At 43.2% G+C, this 19,191-nt stretch overlaps 1 protein-coding gene and 1 non-coding gene across 3 annotated transcripts in view; one reads left to right on the plus strand and one right to left on the minus strand.

Moving 5' to 3' along the window:
- Positions 1-19,191, minus strand: part of ANKRD6 (ankyrin repeat domain 6) — a 196,320-nt gene that overhangs the window by 121,964 nt on the left and 55,165 nt on the right. The gene's annotated exons all lie outside the window — the stretch shown is intronic.
- Positions 16,200-16,272, plus strand: TRNAD-AUC (transfer RNA aspartic acid (anticodon AUC)). The gene has a single exon. It is a non-coding gene; the product is annotated as a tRNA-Asp (tRNA).

Consider the following 19,191-nt stretch of genomic DNA (forward strand, 5'->3'; position numbering starts at 1 on the left):
TAAGGGGGAACCATTCACTCTTCTAAGAAAAGAAAGACAGCAAGGATGGTTCCTCCTTCCAGATGAGCTGAGAAATCTCCCCCAATCAGGATCTTTGATTAAAATTGATATTTATGTGCAAAGCGCTGAAGCAGCCATTTCCTAAGTTTAGTGGCATTTCTGACACTGCCAAGAAATTAGCTCACTAACCCCACAAAAAGCACTGAAAATACCTCCTTCTGGTTGAAATCCAAGTGCACACCAACAGAGAAACACATGCTGCTCCCAGCACAGCCCTGGCCTGCAGTCCAGCACTCCGGACCCCACAATGGCTCCAGAGGACACCCGGGAATTCTGCAAACCCAGAACTGCACCCCTGCCCCAAAATGTAGGCAGAGACTTGCACTGTTTTTTAGAAAACTAAACCAACAGGTGGCTCAGATTTGCATCATGGTCATTCTAAATTGAACAGTGCTCCTTTGCTTTCTTGATTCTGAGATCTGACCTGTCTCCTGGCTGTGCTTAGAGTTTAGCAAATATAAAATTTACCATTAAAAAAATATATATTGTTTCAAGTTTATGTTGGGGGAACAATTATCATCAAACTCTGTAACACCTGTGTGTTGAGGTTCTAATGCCTCACGCAGGCGGACAACATGGCCCTGAACTTGCTTTCAACTTGACTTTCTCAGGACTCACAGAACAGTCAGGGTAACCCTCCAACAAGAACCATCCTGAAAACCCAACTGTGAGGCACTGGCCGCTGTGGCCATCCAGCTCCTCTCTCTCCGTTTTCCCTCACTTCCCTTTCAGGAGATAACAAACATGGGAATTCAGTGATTTGCCACAAAAATCATCAAGCAGATCTTAGGGCAATTTAGGAAAAAAAAAAACTAATTTAAATTTAGTTCTTTTCTTCTCTATAGATTAGCAACTTCAACACTACCATGACAACTTCAACACTATCACGATCAAAAACAGCAGCAATAATTTTACTGGACCAGGCACTGCACTCAAAACTGTACATGCGTTACACTATACAACCCTGACAAGTCTTCATATTATTATACAATTCTTACCCCCATTTTACAGATAGGATATAAAGGCTCAAGAAGGTTAAGTAACTTACCCACTGCCTCACAGTTAATGAATGCCAGATCTGGCCCTCAAACCAATACTTTTCATCACTGCACTACTCTGTCTCCTTGAATGTGTCTTAAATAATGTGAACCGAGTACTTAGAGGAAGGCAGACAGACTGCCCAGGCTTGGGCCTGCAGGTGGGAGTAGGAATTCCACTGGCCAGAAGCCAGCAGTGCCTAGAGCACTACTCAGAGCAGCAGGAGCCTCCCACGGCCTCAGGGTGTGCCTCTGAGAAATGGGTGCCATCCATGGCTTCAGGTCTCATCTCTGAGGGCCAGGTATCCAGGGGAGGGAAGCCAGGGACAGTATGTTTCCCTGGAAGGGTGGGAATCCAGTGAGGTCCAGAGAAAAGTGCATTTGGGAAGAGTCTATGGAGGAAGAGAAATCTAGGGTATGTGGCCCTGCACCCACACCTCCATGACCTCAGTCCTGAAAGGGGTGTTTCATTTAGGACCCACTCTGCACCAAGGGCGTGGCTTTTACAAGGCCTATCTCTCAAACTTCACAATAAGCCCCTGAGATAGAAGTTTCTGGATGAATAGGAGACTGAGATTGCCACCAGGTTATTCAGTTGCCCCTACATTCTCCATCCAGGGCAATGCTGAGCCAAATCCAGCTATCACCACCCTGCTCCTCAGCCCCTGCCTTTGGCAGCCATCCACTCATCCAGCAATAGATATGCAGCACCTACTATGTGCCAGACACTGTTTAGGTGCTAGAGTCACAGTATAGAGCAAAGCAAAGATCCCTGTCCTTGTGGACTTAACACAAATTCTGTATGATTCCATTTATATGAAATGTCCAGAAAAGGCAAACCTACAGAGACAGAAAATAGATTCACAGTTGCCTAGGGCTTGGGGAAGGGGCTGGAGGGACCTAGGACTGGCTGCTAAGGGATGTCCTTTTGGAATGATAAAAATGTGCTTAAATTGATTATGGTGATAGTTGCACAACTCTGTGACTATATTAAAAAGCCACCCAACTGTACACTTTAAATAGGTGAACTATATGGTATGTGAATTATATCTCAATAAAACTGTTGTATTAAAAAAATAATAAGGATCCAAACCCAGAATTTTCAACCTCAAGCTACATGCTGTTTCCACAGTACCAGGCTGCCTTCTATACATAAGGAAGATGAATGCTATCCAACGAGGCACTGGAAAGATAAATAAAAATTTGGATGAACAAATAATAACTTGGATAAATAATTCGATAAATTGGAAAGACCTTTAAGTGTCCAGCTTATTACTAATGTACTCCTTGAAATATTAGGCAAATGAGAGATTATATCAGTCAGAATGAGCTTGGTAACGAACAAACCCCAAATCTCAGCAGCTAAACAGGAATTTATTTCACACTCCAGCTCTATCCACCTTGGGTTGGCTGGGGTTCTGCTTCCTCTCTCACTTGCCCAGGCTGCCAGAGAAACCACTGGTCTCCTCGGCACAGGGAAAGACAGATCTGGTGGGTCACACACTAGTGATCACATGATTTAGCCCAGAAGTGACACAACACACCTTTCACAACTTGTTGGCCAGTAATAGTCACATGGTGCCACAAACACAGGGAGGCCTGGAAGCACAAGACCATCACATGCCTAGAAAACACAAAGCTTGAAAGAGTCAGTCAATAGCACCGATGTTTGCACGGGGCATTAGAGCAGAGTGCGCTTAAAGGCGTGGGCGGTGCAGCCAGCGTGCTTGACGTCGAAGCAATGTAGTCACTCACTGGCTAGACATCACGTCTCCTTGGAGAATTTCACTTGATCTCTTCATGCTTTAGTTTCCTCATCCAGAAAATGGGGATAATAATAGTATTTACCTCCTAGGTTTGTTAGAAAAGTAAATGAGTATTTCTATCTGTAAGGAATCTAGAACAGTCCCTGGCAAGTGTTAATACCATAAATACTAAATATTATTTTGGGGGAAAAATTTAAAGGCAATCTTTTTTATTTTTGTAATATAAGTAATGGGTGGGCACTGTGTGAAGCATCAACACAGAAGCCACACATACAAAGTAGGCACAAAACAAACGGCAGCCTTTATTAACAGAGAACTGGGAGGCCCAGGCCCTCCTTGGCCAGGCTTCCAACCAACTGCCAAGTCCCTTGGCTTCCAGTTTCTTTCTTATCTTTAAAAGAGGGGCTGTACAAGGTGATTTCCAAGGTTCTCCAGCACTCAAAGCTTGGAATTCTTTGATTCATGAGTCACGTCATGACTTGGCCTAATCAGGTATTTTTCATTGTTTACTCTTTATTCTTTGACCATCAAGGATGAGCCTCCCCCTCAGATCAAGAGGGTCTAATATGTTCCCAACCTAGTTCAGAAGGCGAACCTCCCCTGGATTCTGTTCCCCTCCCTGGGCGGGCCTATCACTGCTGACCTGGGAGAGCACCCACCTCTGCTCACCAACCACCAAGAGGCTGCCAGGAGAGGGGCAGGTCCTGGGTGCACTTCCAAGTAAGAGCCTCAGCTCTCAGGGAGAGAGGGGAGACGGGTCAACAGTCACCCAGAGGGCAGCCGGCCTCCCCCAGAGTGAGGTGAGCTTGCCTCCTCCCGCCGCTAGGCGAGGATCTCAAAACCCTCAACAAACCACCTGCCATACCACTCAGAAGCCCCCGCCCTGCCTTGGCCGCCCCCTGATGTCCTGGGTGGGGGCTGCACCTGTGTGAGAGGGGCACTAGCTGTCACCTTCCTGGTTTAAGGGGAGCCAAACATTCCCAGAGACCTTTCTGTTGTCCAGTCTGGCCCTCTTCTGGGTTCAGGAACAGGAATACAAATTTAAAAAAAATCAGGAAGATGTACTGTGAGGAAAATCAAAAAGCTCTTAGCCTGCGATGAACACACTGATTGTGTGACTAAAAATGAGTGTGCACCTAGGAAAATAAATCTCTGGGTGCCGCTGTTTTTCAAATGTTAATGACCACATCTAATGATTTCAGCCTCAGGAGCCGAGGCCTCTCCTCGAGGATCCATTAAAGCCACCTTCCCCAATGTAATCTACCACCTTAAACCCTTTCTGCCCACAGTATGTGTCTCTGAGCATGCTCTCATTGTGTTTTCCACTCCATATGAGCTTCTCTCTCTACTCTTGTGTTACATCTATGCTGGCTGGAATGCCGTGCCCATGGGTACAGGATCCAGGCAAGTCCCACCTTCAGGGAAAAGCCTTCCCTGAATTCTCCGGGCACCCCCTCCAACCTTATCATTTCTGGGTTACGTATTGTCAACAGCACCCACTTGAAACTGCCTTGTGCCATCTTTTAAGGTTCAAGCCCTCAGCCATGTGGATGAGCCCCCTTGGAAGTGGACTGTCTAACCCCAGTCAAGATGCAGATGATTGTAACCCCTGGCCAATGTCTGGACTGCAGCCTCACAAGGGGCCCGAGCCAGAACCACTCAGAGAAGCCACTCCCAAATTCCTGACTCCCAGTAACTGTATAAGAAAATAAAGGCTTATTGTTTTGAATAAGCCCCTAAGTTTAAGGTAATTTGTTGTGCAGCAATCACTAACTGACTATAGATGATAAAGCACCTATAACTCTCGGTAATAAAGCAACTTTCATAGAAAATATGGACAGTGGAATTTAGGTGATGGGTATACAGGTGTTCACAGCAAAATTCTTTCAACTTTGCTGCAGGCAGAAAAATTTTCATAATCAAATGTTGGGGGTAAAATGCAGGTTGCACAACGTCAAACTGGCAGCTGGATCAGTCCACAACACAGCTGCAGTGATGTTTCCTGAACAACAGAAGAGAAGGATTACCGTTAAGAGAAGAAGGGTTACCAAGGAATATAGTATTGGAAACAGATGTCTTTAGAACACTAGTTACTCTATATATTTAAAGTATGTGTTTGTGTATATAAAGTAGTATTAGATGTGTAGGAGGTATTTTACTCAATTTTTTTTTATCCCAACCTCCAATTTTCAAAAAGACACTGATCTGCCATTTTCAGTTTCATTATCCAGGGTACTTTTCAGGAACCCTGTGATGGACAGGACTTACTATTGTATCAAAAGGATATCACTTATATGTAGAATCTAAAAAAAATGGCACAAATGAACGTATTTACAAAGCAGAAACAGACTTGCAGACATAGAAAGCAAATTTATGGTTACCAGGGGCGAAAGAATGGGATGGAGGGATAAATTGGAAGTTCGGGATTTGCAGATACTAACTACTATGTATAAAACATAAACAGCAAGATCCTACTGTACAGCACAGGGAACTATATTCAATATCTTGTAGTAACCTATAATGATAAAGAATATGAAAATGAATATATGTATGTATATGTATGACTGAATCACTCTGCTATATACCAGAAACTAACACAACATTGTAAATCAACTACACTTCAATAACAATAACAAAAAAGTAACGTACCCTTCAGATGAGGCCACCAACATCCATTTATCCTGTTCTGTGCTTTACTTTATGTTTGTTCTGTCTTATTTAGTTCTCAAACTAATTAGGCTAGCTTAACTCCCTGCTGCTTTGTCAGGTAACGGTTTGAGAAATTTGATTAACTTTCACAAAACATACTCTACACAAAGCTGCAAGAAATGGCTACTTCTGTGCTCCAGAGAAATCAGACTAGTCAGGCTGGTGTTCATGCCAGTTCATGTCTGCCTTAACATTTACCTGGACCTGACACCCACTCCCGAGTATCTTCATAGTGAAAGTGGTCTGCTAAAATTGCTGTTGGTGCCAAATGTTGATAATGTAATTTTAGATAAAGAGTGTGACTAGCCTAGTCTTTTTCTGTAACAATTTGAACCATAAAAACATTCTGAATAAACAGAAATCCAGACTCATTATTTTTTTCCAAATATAAATAAGCTGAAATCTGCTTGTCAGCAATGAGGCCCACTTTGTTTATTTTATAGACATCAGAGGGGTCATTGCAATGTAACTGATTATAAGAGCTCCTCCATTACAAAGTACACAATATTGGACTAAAGATAAGCTTAGAAAATATTGACAGTTGGACTCTGTGTTTAACATAGTTTTCTGTTGCACGGGGCATCTGCTCAAAACTGGCCAACGCTAACACAACTGGAAGACGGGGCCCTACCGTGCTCAGCAGAGACCAACGGGATGTCCTGGGGACTGGGAATTGGCTTGTTTCATCTCACCTCATCCTCCTCCTGGTTGGAGAGCAGAAAGCTAAAAACTGCACTTTGCAGATCCCACACCTGCAGCTAGAGGTTGGATGTGATCCAACCAGAGGCACCTGTGCAAAATGAGGAAGGGACGCGGAGGCCTGCCCTGCATAGCACGGGCTGGCAAGCAAGGTGTGGGAATCAGACATTTCTCGGTAGCCGCATTCTAGGACCATCCTTCCAGGTGAAGAGAGGCATGGTGGTGGCAGATCCCTCTCCATTCAGGCTGCCTGATCCCCGAAACCCAGGCAGAGAATGGCTTCTTATACCCACAGCCCCAGTTAATGTCCTCTGAGTTGGGAGCCTCATGGTGGGCCTGTTCTTCAAAGATCTGGGAACCACCCTGGGTCCCACAGAGGGCTCTTCAGGGCTCTGTCCTTTCTAATAAATCTGTGCCCACTTAATCCCCATCTCTTCCTGCTTAAAGTACTCAGAGCGGTTTCTGTTTCCTGGACTGAACCCTGACTTCTTCACGACACAAATACATTATCTTTTGAAATGATTAAGAAATGCAAATGCAGTTATCCCCTACATCTACTTTCTTTTTTTTTAATTTATAATCATTTTACAATGTTGTGTCAAATTCCAGTGTTCAGCACAATTTTTCAGTTATACATGAACATATATATATTCATTGTCACATTTTTTTCTCTGTGAGCTACCATAAGATCTTGTGTATATTTCCCTGTGCTATACAGTATAATCTTGTTTATCTATTCTACAATTTTGAAATCCCATCTATCCCTGCCCACCCTCCGCCCCTTTGGCAACCACAAGTTTGTATTCTATGTCTATGAGTCTATTTCTGTTCTGTATTTACGCTTTGTTTTTTTGTTTGTTTGTTTGTTTTAGTTTTTGTTTTTGTTTTTTAGATTCCACATATGAGCTATCTCATATGGTATTTTTCTTTCTCTTTCTGGCTTACATCACTTAGAATGACATTCTCCAGGAGCATCCATGTTGCTGCAAATGGCGTTATGTTGTTGGTTTTCATGGCTGAGTAGTATTCCATTGTATAAATATACCACTTCTCCTTTATTCAGTCATCTGTTGATGGACATTTAGGCTGTTTCCATGTTTTGGTTATTGTAAATAGTGCTGCTATGAACATTGGGGTGCAGGTGTCATCCTGAAGTAGGGTTCCTTCTGGATATAAGCCCAGGAGTGGGATTCCTGGGTCATACGGTAACTCTATCCCTAGTCTTTTGAGGAATCTCCACACTGTTTTCCATAGTGGCTGCACCAAACTGCATTCCCACCAGCAGTGTAGGAGGGTTCCCCTTTCTCCACAGCCTCTCCAGCATTTGTCATTTGTGGATTTTTGAATGACGGCCATTCTGACTGGTGTGAGGTGATACCTCATTGTAGTTTTGATTTGCATTTCTCTGATAATTAGTGATATTGAGCATTTTTTCATGTGCCTTTTGATCATTTGTATGTCTTCCTTGGAGAATTGCTTGTTTAGGTCTTCTGCCCATTTTTGGATAGGGCTGTTTATTTTTTTCTTATTGAGTCGTATCAGCTGCTTATGTATTCTGGAGATCAAGCCTTTGTCGGTTTCACTTGCAAAAATTTTCTCCCATTCCGTAGGTTTTCTTCTTGTTTTACTTATGGTTTCCTTTGCTGTGCAGAAGCTTGTAAGTTTCATTAGGTCCCATTTGTTTATTCTTGCTTTTATTTCTTCTAGGAGAAAATTTTTGAGATGTATGTCAGATAATGTTTTGCCTATGTTTTCCTCTAGGAGGTTTATTGTATCTTGTCTTATGTTTAAGTCTTTGATCCATTTTGAGTTTATTTTTGTGTATGGTGTAAGGGAGTGTTCTAGCTTCATTGTTTTACATGCTGCTGTCCAGTTTTCCCAACACCATTTGCTGAAGAGACTGTCTTTATTCCATTGTATATTCTTGCCTCCTTTGTCGAAGATTAGTTGACCAAAGTTCCCTACATCTACTTTCAAAGCCTCTCATTGTTTCAGCATGGTGGCAAGCATGTCAGGCACACACATGGGTGGAGGGCAGCGCAAGCCCTGGAGTAAACAGGAATACAGAGAGCCGGTAAGGAGGGAGAACCGCACAGTCCCAGGACTGGGCTGAGGCCCACTGTCTGCAGGGGGTGGAAAATGCAAGTAAAACCAAAACCAAAAGGCTGAACTCAAGCAGATGTGACAGGCCGATCGGCCACCACACCCGCCTGTGGACACACAGGACCCAGGAGTGGTGCCTGGCAGTCGAGCTCACGCTAAGTAAGGTGTGACGGCAGCAGCTCTTTTCCAGTATGTGATTTAATCAAGCCCTCTCTGCTGTGGTTTCACAGTAATTTAGATTTTCAGTTAAAGGGAAAGGCAGGAAGCAGTCTACTTGGCTCAAAGCCAGCAACTCTGAGTTCCATTCCCAACACTGCTCCTGCTGACCAGATGGACAAATCCCTGACCTGTTTCCTGTGTGGGTGTCAGGACCGTCCTACAAGCCGACAAGCCCCTCAATAACAATAACAGCAGCTGGCCTTGGCTAAGAACCTACCAATGCCAGCGCCCGATATGCAACTCAGTTAACCTCACAACCACTCCAGCAGGTGGATGTTATTCAACACACCCAGAATCTGACCACTTCCCCTCATTCCCCTGCCACCATCTGGGTCCAGCCTCCATCCTGTCTCACCTGTGCACTGCACAGCCTCTTGCTTGGTCTCTCTGCTCCAGCCCTTTCCCTCCCCCCATAGCTATTCCCCATCACAACTGCCAAGGTAATCCTGGTAAACCTGAAGTCAGATTAGGTCACTCTTTTACGTTTTCAAATCCCCTTTCCCTCACCCCCGAACATGGCTTCCCATGTTACCCAGAACAAAAGCCCAGGTCTGTGCAATGGCCTACAGAGCCCTCCGGGATCTGCTCCCGCTTTCCTCTCTGATGACATTGACTAGCCCCATGGCTCACTCTACTCCAGCCACCCTGGCCTCCTTGCTACTCTTCCAGCACACCCAGGTTCCCCCCTCCTCTGGACCCTTGTACTGTTGTCTCTATATAGAATGCAAATCCGTATCGGATAAATGGAAATCTAAATGCCTCCCCTAGCCCCTTTAGGTGTTTGCACAAATCTTACTTTATTGGTGATGCCTTCTCTGACTCCCTTACTTAAAATTGCAGTCTTAGCACTTACAACTATCTATTTATTTATTGTTTACTGTGTTTTGCCCTCTTCTAGCTCCATGAGGGGAAGAATTGTTTTGTTCAAGGCTACAGCCACATAGTAGGCACTAAACAAATATTTGTTGAATCGAATGAATCGATGAAGAGTCTAAGGGACTCACAGAGGCAGGGAGGACAGTGCTAGGGACCAGACACAGGTCCCATCTGACTCAGAAGCCTGTACTCCATACAGGGCACTGGAAACCCTTCTTCCACATCCCTGGGGCTGCTAGAGATGTAGGAGGCATAAGATAAACATTTGAACTGATGTAAGTCTACTGACCTTCTTCTGTTCTCTTCTCTACCCAGGAGAGGTGGTCACCTTAGACACTGGGCCCAATCCACACTGCTTCCTAACTGCGCAGAGAGCATGACCTTCCAGGCAGTGGGGCCCACTTCCCTTGTCCACCTTCCAATCCTGCCTTGAGATCCCCTGCAGCCAAAAAGCATCAGGTCCACCCACAGTCCTAATGCAACAGGCGGGGCATCGCCTGACAGGCTGTGTAGTTGTAGCTCAGTCACTAATCTCGGCAAGAGGCCTTCTGCAAATTACCTTCAACTGCAGCTGCAAGGACAGCATGGGTCCAAGCCAAGCTCTGCTGCATGAGGGCTGGAGAGGGTGGAGGGGCTCCTGAAGCCCCAGCAGGAGGCTGGGGAGGGAGGACCTGGAGGGGTTACAGCTTGGGTTAGCTAGAAGTGGAGCAGCAGCCCCAAAGGATGAGTGCAGTCCTGTCAGGACCTCCCCACCTGCTCCCCTCCCTGTGCTGAAAAAGTCTTTGAAGAGGTAGACCGTTAGCTAGGGACTGGCAGGCTTTCTTTATACCCCACGTTGAGATCTCTGTGTTTTTCATTAAGTGAATTAATAAGATAAATAACAAGCTTAGAATAGCACTGCCACATTGTGTGGCTGACATTTCTGTAGCAATCATCATAATGAGATTTAATTGCTATATTTTCCTGACAACAGCCGAAAGCTCAAGAAGAGTGCTGTCAGGTAAGGAATGTGAAGATCAAATCTACATATGCTTTAGAAGAGCTTGAGAAGCATCCCTATGAGCTCCTCTCTGTATGTCTGATACATACATATGCTTTAAAAGCTGTTTTTTAAAAATATTTATCAGCCCAGAAAGTGCTAAAAAATAAGTAAGACGAGGCTGTAAGCTTGGCAGCCAGGGATCTGGATTTAATTCTTTTCATATCTCTATTGAGATGTTGAAATGGTTATTCTGCCTGAGATAATTACAGTTAGATTGTTTTTATTATGGTTATGCTAATTATCAGAATGTTATATTATTTAGAATGACTATGTCTATGAAAACAAAAAAAACTTTTTAAAAGCAAATAAGCAGTGTAAATCTCAGGTCTGACTTCATTATTGCTATGAAGAAATGCAGCAGACCTCAGGAGAAAAAAATGACATATGTCTAATAATCAGTGAGGAAATGGGATAAAAAGAAATGTTAGGGCAAGTGCAATTTAATGTTAATGAGAATGCAGAGGCTAAGTAACTGTGCTACCTGTGTACCGTGGTAGCTGACTAGAACTTTCAGCTGAAGACGTGAGCATCTGAGAATTTATCCCACAAACTAGACCCATGAAAAGAAGAGAGAAAGCCGGAGAGTCAGTGTGGGATGGTCACGTTATCGGCACTGCTCGATTCAAGTCTACGCTTTGTTCGTTTTTGAAGATAACTTTCTCATCTTTGAGATGCAGCACCACAATGCCTTTTCAATGAGAAAGGAATTGAAAAAAAAAAGAATCTTGTCACAGCACTCAGTATCAAGCCTCACACAAACGCCCACTCACTGCAGTGCGAGAAACAATCTTTCTCAAGTCAACTCCAACGGATGTCACCCCAAAGCCCCTCCCCAAGTCACTGAAACAAGTACTTTTCTGTAATGCAAAGATCCTGCAGGATACACAGCTGACAGGCATTTTGTTCTGTTTTGTTTCCTTCCAGAGAGAGAGGCCCTCAGGTGAGTGGCAGGGTGTAACGCCGAGCTCTGAATGAGCTGCGCATTCTCCAGGCAGGAGTCCAGTTGAGCTCTTCAAAGGAATGTGTTTCTAAAGAATGTTTAAGTAAGCTTAGGGAGCAACCTGAATTGACGGTGTGTGTGCTCTATTTGCTAAAAAGGCCTCTCCTTTCTGAATGCAAATGTAGATCCAGCCCCACCAACCTAAACCGTGGAGGGGAGACACAAAAGACTTTTTGCTGAAAGAAAGTTCTCGTCTGTTTTTATAAGCATGTGCTCCTTAAAGGGCAAAACACTGGAAATACTTAGGAATCAGGCTGGTGCTTCCATTAGAGAAAACAATGAGACAAGTCTAAGCGCTGATTTTGTAGGGAGGATTTAGGTACCACGTGAAGAGAAGTCAACCTCTGGAAAAGAAGCACTCCGATCGTCATGCATTCTGCAATCATGATGCGGGAAAAGCAATTCCTAAGAAAGAGCCCCAAATGCAAGCCCCATCTTGATGCACATTCACAGCAGTCTTTCCAATACAGTAAAAGCTGTGCTCTTCTGTGCCGGAAAAAAAAAATATGACTAAGCTGGGTACAGTCCTCTTCTGACTTTGCTAAGTGTGTCCCTATTGTCTTTATTACTTACTCAATCCATTGCCTCGGCCTGAAATCAATGCGGTTGAACCTAATAAAACAAGAATCAACAGAAACTTAAACTGTGACCCACAGGCCTGCTACATGACCTTGTCTACGATTAATGCTCAAAGCCATTAAAAGCATCATTGCTCTAACAAGAATATGTACTTGTGTACCATTTCCAAACTGCTTTCCCATGCCACATCCCCACTAGGACCTGGGAGATGGTTGCTGTGCCATTACCCCTATTACCCGTGAGAATGCTCAGAAGAGATGCGCCTGGTGACGGAGCCAGGACTTTCCCATTTCCAGCTCCTATTCATTTTTTTTAATGATGTATTATTAGTTAATTACTTCATATAATGCCCATAATAACTATGGTGGAGTAAGTGGTACATATTTCATTTTACAAATAAGAAAATTAGAAAATGTTAATGGTATGTCTAAGGTAACAGTTAATAATACTAACATGATGAGGGTGCACTGAAAGAGATCCCCCCAGATAGGACCGGTGGGATTGTAAACTCCATAAACTTTCTGTTGGAAATGTGGCAATATGTTTCAAAAGTCTTTTAAATATTCATATATTTTTATACAATAAGAATATTCCTGTTAATTTTCCAGATGAATTAAACATTTTTAATTCCTATTCATTTTTAATGCAAGTTTTTTCTTAAAAGTATCCCAGGACACTGTTAACAGGTGGACTGCCTGGAAGACAAATGCACTGCAGACTAGAGGGTGAACAAACTCTAGGCCCAGATGCTCAGAGACTCTTCAGAGTGCGGTTCTGCAGAGGCTCTAGGGGTTTCACTGGGCCCTTCGTGCCTTCCCCCTTACTCGCTAGCTTGCGCTGCATCTGTCTCCCATGTGGGATGCAGCCTTGAGGCCGGAAGCTTGAGGAATCAAGGAGTGCACAGTAACAGCGGTGAATGGGAAACCAGGCTAAACTGAAGAGAGGTGTGGATGGGAAGGGGACCTTGGGAACTTCCTCCAGATTTCCCAGGCCAGTGCAACGGGGTCTCAAGAGCCCTGGGTGGCTTGCTCCTTGTCTAGGACTAAATCAGGGAAGCAGGCTACATCAGTGTTTCTTACCATGCACTACTGGCAATTTGAACAGAAACATTTATGCTGTATGACTGTCCCACACGACCCAGGCTGTTGCATCCCTGATTTCTAAGTGCTAAATACCAGTAGTACACACTCCCCACCCAAGCACCGAGGCCTCCACCCCCTGGTTGAGAACCACTGGACTAGATAATTTCTAGGACTTTCCACGCTTAAAATTTCCCAAGTCCAGGATGGCATTAGGTGTGAAAGTGCTCTGAGGTGGCAAAAAAGCTACAAACACACAACTATCAATGATGAAAACCACACAAACACAAAACAACAACAACCCCCCCCCCCAAATCTGACTATCTAGACCTGCCTAGATAGGGGTTTATTTTTGTCCCATTTGAAGAAGCCCCGAGGAAGACAGTCTGAGGTGGGCAACAGTTCAGCAATACCCTCAGGGACTGAGATTCCTTCTATTTTTTTTTTTAATTAACTAATTTTTTTACAGAGGTACTGGGGATTGAACCCAGGACCTCGTGCATGCTAAACATGCACTCTACCACTGAGCTGTACCCACCCACCCTTTTATTTTTGTATTTCACCATTCTCACATTTGACGGCTTTTATCCTATGATCAGCTCATGATGTCAAAATGGCTGCACTACCTCCAGCTGTCACATCCAGGTTCCAGGCAGGAAGAAGGCAAAAGGCCACAGACTTTTCCCACTTCTGGTATGTATTTTCATTCAGCAGACTTGGTTTTATCTACATCTTGCAGCCACCCCTGACTAGAAGGTGGTTAGGAAAGCTGAACACTCGGATTTCTAGGCTCTATAGCATAGAAAGGCGACAAATAAGGTGGCTGGGAATGGACCTTGAGAGAGCCTGCCTTAACTGTCTGCTACAGAAATCTTTATCCAATTGTGTGTGTATTCCAAAAAGAAGCTAACTTATATTTTATATTCAATAATGCTGAAAACCATTATTAATGAAGGGTCCATGCAGGAGAAAAGCCCTGTAGGAGTTAACTTATCCTTGCCTATTCTAATTCAAAGCAGAATCCATCTAACCCACAGCCAACTGAACTCCTCAACAGAAACTATGACCAAAGAGTATCCTCACCTTGGTCACCATATCAGATTAGCAACTTTGAAATTATCTGCTTTCACCTCTCTGCATAACAGGTTTCAACAGAAGACTTCATATTATTCTCTAAAACATCTCTCTTCCTTTTTCTTTTAACCTGGATGAATCTCCAAAGAATTATGCTGAGTGAAAAATGCCAAAGTAACCAAAATGTCATCTACCATATGATTCCATTTGTATAGCATTCTTGAAATGACAAAATTATACAAGTAGAGAACAGATTAGTGGTTGCTAGATTTTAAGGAGAGGATAACGTCCTGTATTTTGTATCAAAGTCAGTATCTTGTTGTGATACTGTGCTGTGGTTTTGCAGAGTGTTACCGTTGGCAAAATTGGGTTAAAGTGTGCTTGGGGTTTCTCTGTATTATTTCTTTTTTTAAACTGAAGTATAGCTGATTTACAATGTTGTGTTAGTTTCAGGTGTAAAGCAGAGATTCAGTTATATACGTGTATATGTGTATATGTGTGTATGTGTGTGTGTATTCTTTTTCAGATTCTTTCCATTATAGGTCATCACAAGATACTGAATATAGTTCCCTGTGCTGTACAGTAGGTCTTTGCTGTTTATCTATTTTATACAGTTTGTATCTGCTAATCCCAAACTCCCAATGTATTCATCCCCCAACACATCTCTCTTCTTAAAAGCAAAACAAAACCATAAAAATAAATAAATAAATAAATAAATAAATAAATATATATATATATATATATATATATATATATATATATATATATGACTAAAAAATATTAGAGGGAAAGTTCACTATCCTTATAGACTGATGTTTGAGCCAAGTATTGTAACTACATACTGCAGACCTGGTAGACATATAAGATTTATACATCATACCCTAGATTGCCACATGTACCTGGATTGCCTTAAACATAGCAGGGGTGTTACATCTTAGTTAAACCACTATTTAGCTCTCTTATCTTCCTCTTTACAAGTATCAACATTTTTGGCAAATATTTAGCTCCTTAACTATAGAAAAGCAGGAGATAAATACAAATGCCTATACTAAACTATTTACAAAGTAAGTGACAGAACATCTGGAATTGGCTTCAAAATAAACCAAGCAGGTGGGAAGAGAAAAGTAGAGGGGCCAGTAGATAAAACAGAATTGACTGTAAGTTCCTAATTACTGAATCTGGGAATGAAATATGTGTGGGTGACTCACACTAGTCTCTCTCATTTTGAAACTGTCACAACAGAAAAGTTGGCTTTTTTTTAATAGCTCTGGAACAAATACTGATATATCCTTCATGGATGAACCTCAAAAAAAAAGGTGAATGAAAAGTAGCCAAACATAAAAAACACACACTACATGATTCTATTTATATGGGATGTTTAGAAAAGGCCAATGTGTAGAGGCAGAAAGAAGACCTATGGCTGCCTGGAGCCAGGGGTGGGAGTGAGGACTGACTGCGAATAGGCACAAGCGAACCATGAGCAGTGATGAAAATGTTCTCAAACTGCTGTGGCAACGGCTGTACAACTGTGTAAATTTACTAAACTATATATGGATAAATTTTATGGTATGTAAATTAGACCTCAACAAGCCTATTTTTAAAATAGCTCTGAAGAACAAGAGAGAGAAATGCATCCACTGTTACTTGTTAGTGCTACACTTAGGAAGATAAGACTGGGAGTGTTAAAAAAAAAACCCACAATCTTAACAAAAGGACACTTTCCAAGGATTTCAATGGTTCTGAACTAACATCACAGAAAAGCAGCATCTAGTCAGACATACCATTTCTTGAAGCCTCCCTACAAAACTGAAAATGAGAAATAAAAAAAGAAAAGAAGCAAACAAGGTCTGTAATTGGTGTGGCTGAAGCACAGCCCGGTCCTTCTGCAGAGCAGGAATTTACCAGACCAGGAGGACAAAATTAGAACCCTCAGTTCACAAAGCAGGAGGCGAGGGTGGAGGGTATAGCTCAGTGGTAGAGCTTGTGTTTATCACGCACAAGGCCCTGGGTTCAATCCCCAGTATCTCCATTAAATAAATACATAAATAAACCTAATTACCTACCCCCCAACAAAAAAAAAGGTTAAAAAATGAAACAAAGTAGGAGACAAAAAGAACAACAGATGCAGAATAAATAATGAATAAGCAAAAAAATGAATGTAGTTTAAAGTCTGTAATTTAATTTTGAGTATCCTAAATTATCAGCTTGTGCCAGCAACATTTTTGTCTAACTTTCAGGAGATTCTAATCCATTCACAATCACCTACATGCAATCTGATTAACCTAATCAGATTAAACCTACCCTAGTAAGGAAAATGAATTTGAAACTTCATTTTCTTTTATAAAAAGAAAGTATCTCCAATGAGTTAGAAGTCACATCAAAACAGAATAAAGGAAGCTGTAAGGTCAACCAGAGCAGGGACATTGTGTTTGGGTAGCAGCTGTGTCTGCTGCAAAGTGAAAAGTAAAACAACTTTAATTTTTCATCAATATTGTCTATCAAACAATAAACGCTAGAATTTATACTCAGATGTTAGGACAAACCTCTCACCTACAGACCTCATACGGTTCTCAAATTCTGAAACTTAGTTTGTTGTCACTTGAAAAATAAACGGTGGGATTTAAATTTTAAATTTCCCCAGGCACATTCCTCTAAAGGGAAAGATGGATTTCCTCGGCCTGGGCTCAGATAGCACCAGGCTTCAGGTCGTATCTCCGCCCACATCCCTAGTTCACACACTGACTTCAGTTAGCGTCCTGCAGGCTTCTTATAAACAGGATCCTGGCTGGTGACCTACTCTGCCCTCTGACAGCCCTTAGCCACTTCAGCAGAACCTTATGTTCTGAGTACCCTGGATGATCCCCCGCCCCGTCATACACAGAATTCTGTACTGTTATTCATTCAAATATTGTCTTCCCAAATGAAACTCCTAAGTAGTTACCAAAAGCCAAAACCAAAACCAAAACAACAAAAAAAACCCCACTTGCTAACAATCCCTCTCTCCAGTGTTCCTGAGACTTGCAGAAGGACAATTCCAGACTTTGCATGTTCAACAGGCTTAGTAAGATGTCCTGAAGACCTGAGGCCGCCACCAGTTAGCTCCAGGATTCTGTCCCTTGGGGTTGCACCGAGAACACACACTGGTCTGGGGTCGGCAGCCCCGGATTCCAATCCTGACTCCACCACTATTAGACATTAGAACATGGGCAAGCCAAAAACTGTTTGAGCCTCAGTTTCTTCACAAAAAAATGGACTGAAGAGGGTTGTAACCTCTAACTCGAAGGTGGTTGAAAAGATTAAATGAGATAAAGAGAAGGTGTCCTAGACAGCAGGCAGGACAGGCTGCGGTTCAATAAACGTGAGCTGAACGCAGTATAATTAGAGGTCTGAATTCCTGTACAGCTCTGGGAGAGAGTTTCAGGTTGACCAGTAAAAAGCACTGTTGTGTCATCCTGTAGTAGAAAAATGAGCCTGTAGAAGACTACTGGAAAATACCATGAGAGCAGGGCCTCTCGTTCCCTGAAGCCCCAGTGGGAGCTACCTATAGAATTGTTGAGCCAATTCCATTTATTTCTCCCTGTCAGAGTCTGGGGCAGGATACAGGCTGGCATCTACCTGCTCAGATGTGAGTCCAGACAGATCTGGACCTGGTTCCACCCTGGTGCTACCTGGAAGGATGAGGTCCTTTTGGGTTTTGCAGGCAGATCCCTCCTCCCCTTCTGTGCAAGAGATTTCCGCAACAGCCTCCTCCCATGACACAAATCTTGAAGTTAGACCAGCTCCACCCCCACTGAAAGCCACAGGGTTCCTGCCAAATCCCATCCTTAGGATGGTTGCGGACTTCTTATCAGCTGCCAAATGTTTCCAGGCTGGGCCCCAAACCAGCAATCAATTTCCTCTTCCCACATAGTGATTTATCTAATATTCTCTCTGATGTCACAATGCGTTTCCTAACATCAGCCCTCATGGGTGGAATCCAAACAATAACATGCAGGGAGAGGCAGGTGCTGCTCTCTAAGGCAGGGTGGGGGTGGGAGTGAGGAGGGGGTGGGAGGGTAAGGGCAGTGTGGGTGTTGGGGAGCAGAGTGACCTGTAAACTAATCCTCCTAAAAAGGGCAGCATGTCCACACCGCCAGGGCCTCTGGAGAGGCAAGAGAGATTGACTGCAGGAGACAAGAGAGAATCTTACACGAAGCCACTCTTCCAATTGGGCAGCTGCTGCACGTAATCCAGAAGTTCCCCGACCAGCACAAGCTCAGTTGTTTGGTAATTTGGGTTGACATTTATAGTCTTTCTGAGTCTGGAAAATACTGCTTGGAGAACTGTGACAAAGACTCTCTCCTAAACAGACTTAACCTTGGCCCCCATCTTTGCCCAGCCTGCAGAGCCCAGTATGAGCCAGAATCCTGCTTAGTCAGTTTAGCACCCTTAATACATCCCACTCTTAATATCTGATCACCCTCAATATCTGATCAAATTCCTCATCATCCACCATCCTTTAGGTGATACCTGATCACCCTGGCCTGCCTTCAGCAAGAATCCTGTTTAGCCAGTGTTCCCCTTCCTTGATGTCTCCTCTTAGTAATCCTCGCCACCCTCCAACCTGCTCCTTGGCTATAAATCCCCACCTGTTCTTGTCGCATTCAGAGCTGAGCCGATCTCTCTCCCCGCTATAGCAGCAGTCTTAACAACCTATCACAATAGTCCTGAGTCAAATCTTTCTTACCATTTTAACATGTATCATGATAATCTTTTCTTTAACAATGGTTAGCAGCTTGAATGGTGGCCCCCCAAAAGTTATGTCCCTGTCCTAAGACTGGGAACTTGTGAGTATGTGACCTTCCATGGCAAAAGAGTGGATATTACTTTTTTGGGCCCTAAATGCAATCACAAGTATCCTTATAAGAGAGGCAGAGGGATCTTTGGGACATAGACACACAGAAACACA

The sequence above is a fragment of the Camelus dromedarius genome, chromosome 6 (genome assembly GCF_036321535.1).
Source record: "Camelus dromedarius isolate mCamDro1 chromosome 6, mCamDro1.pat, whole genome shotgun sequence".
In the NCBI taxonomy this organism is placed as follows: Eukaryota; Metazoa; Chordata; class Mammalia; order Artiodactyla; family Camelidae; genus Camelus; species Camelus dromedarius.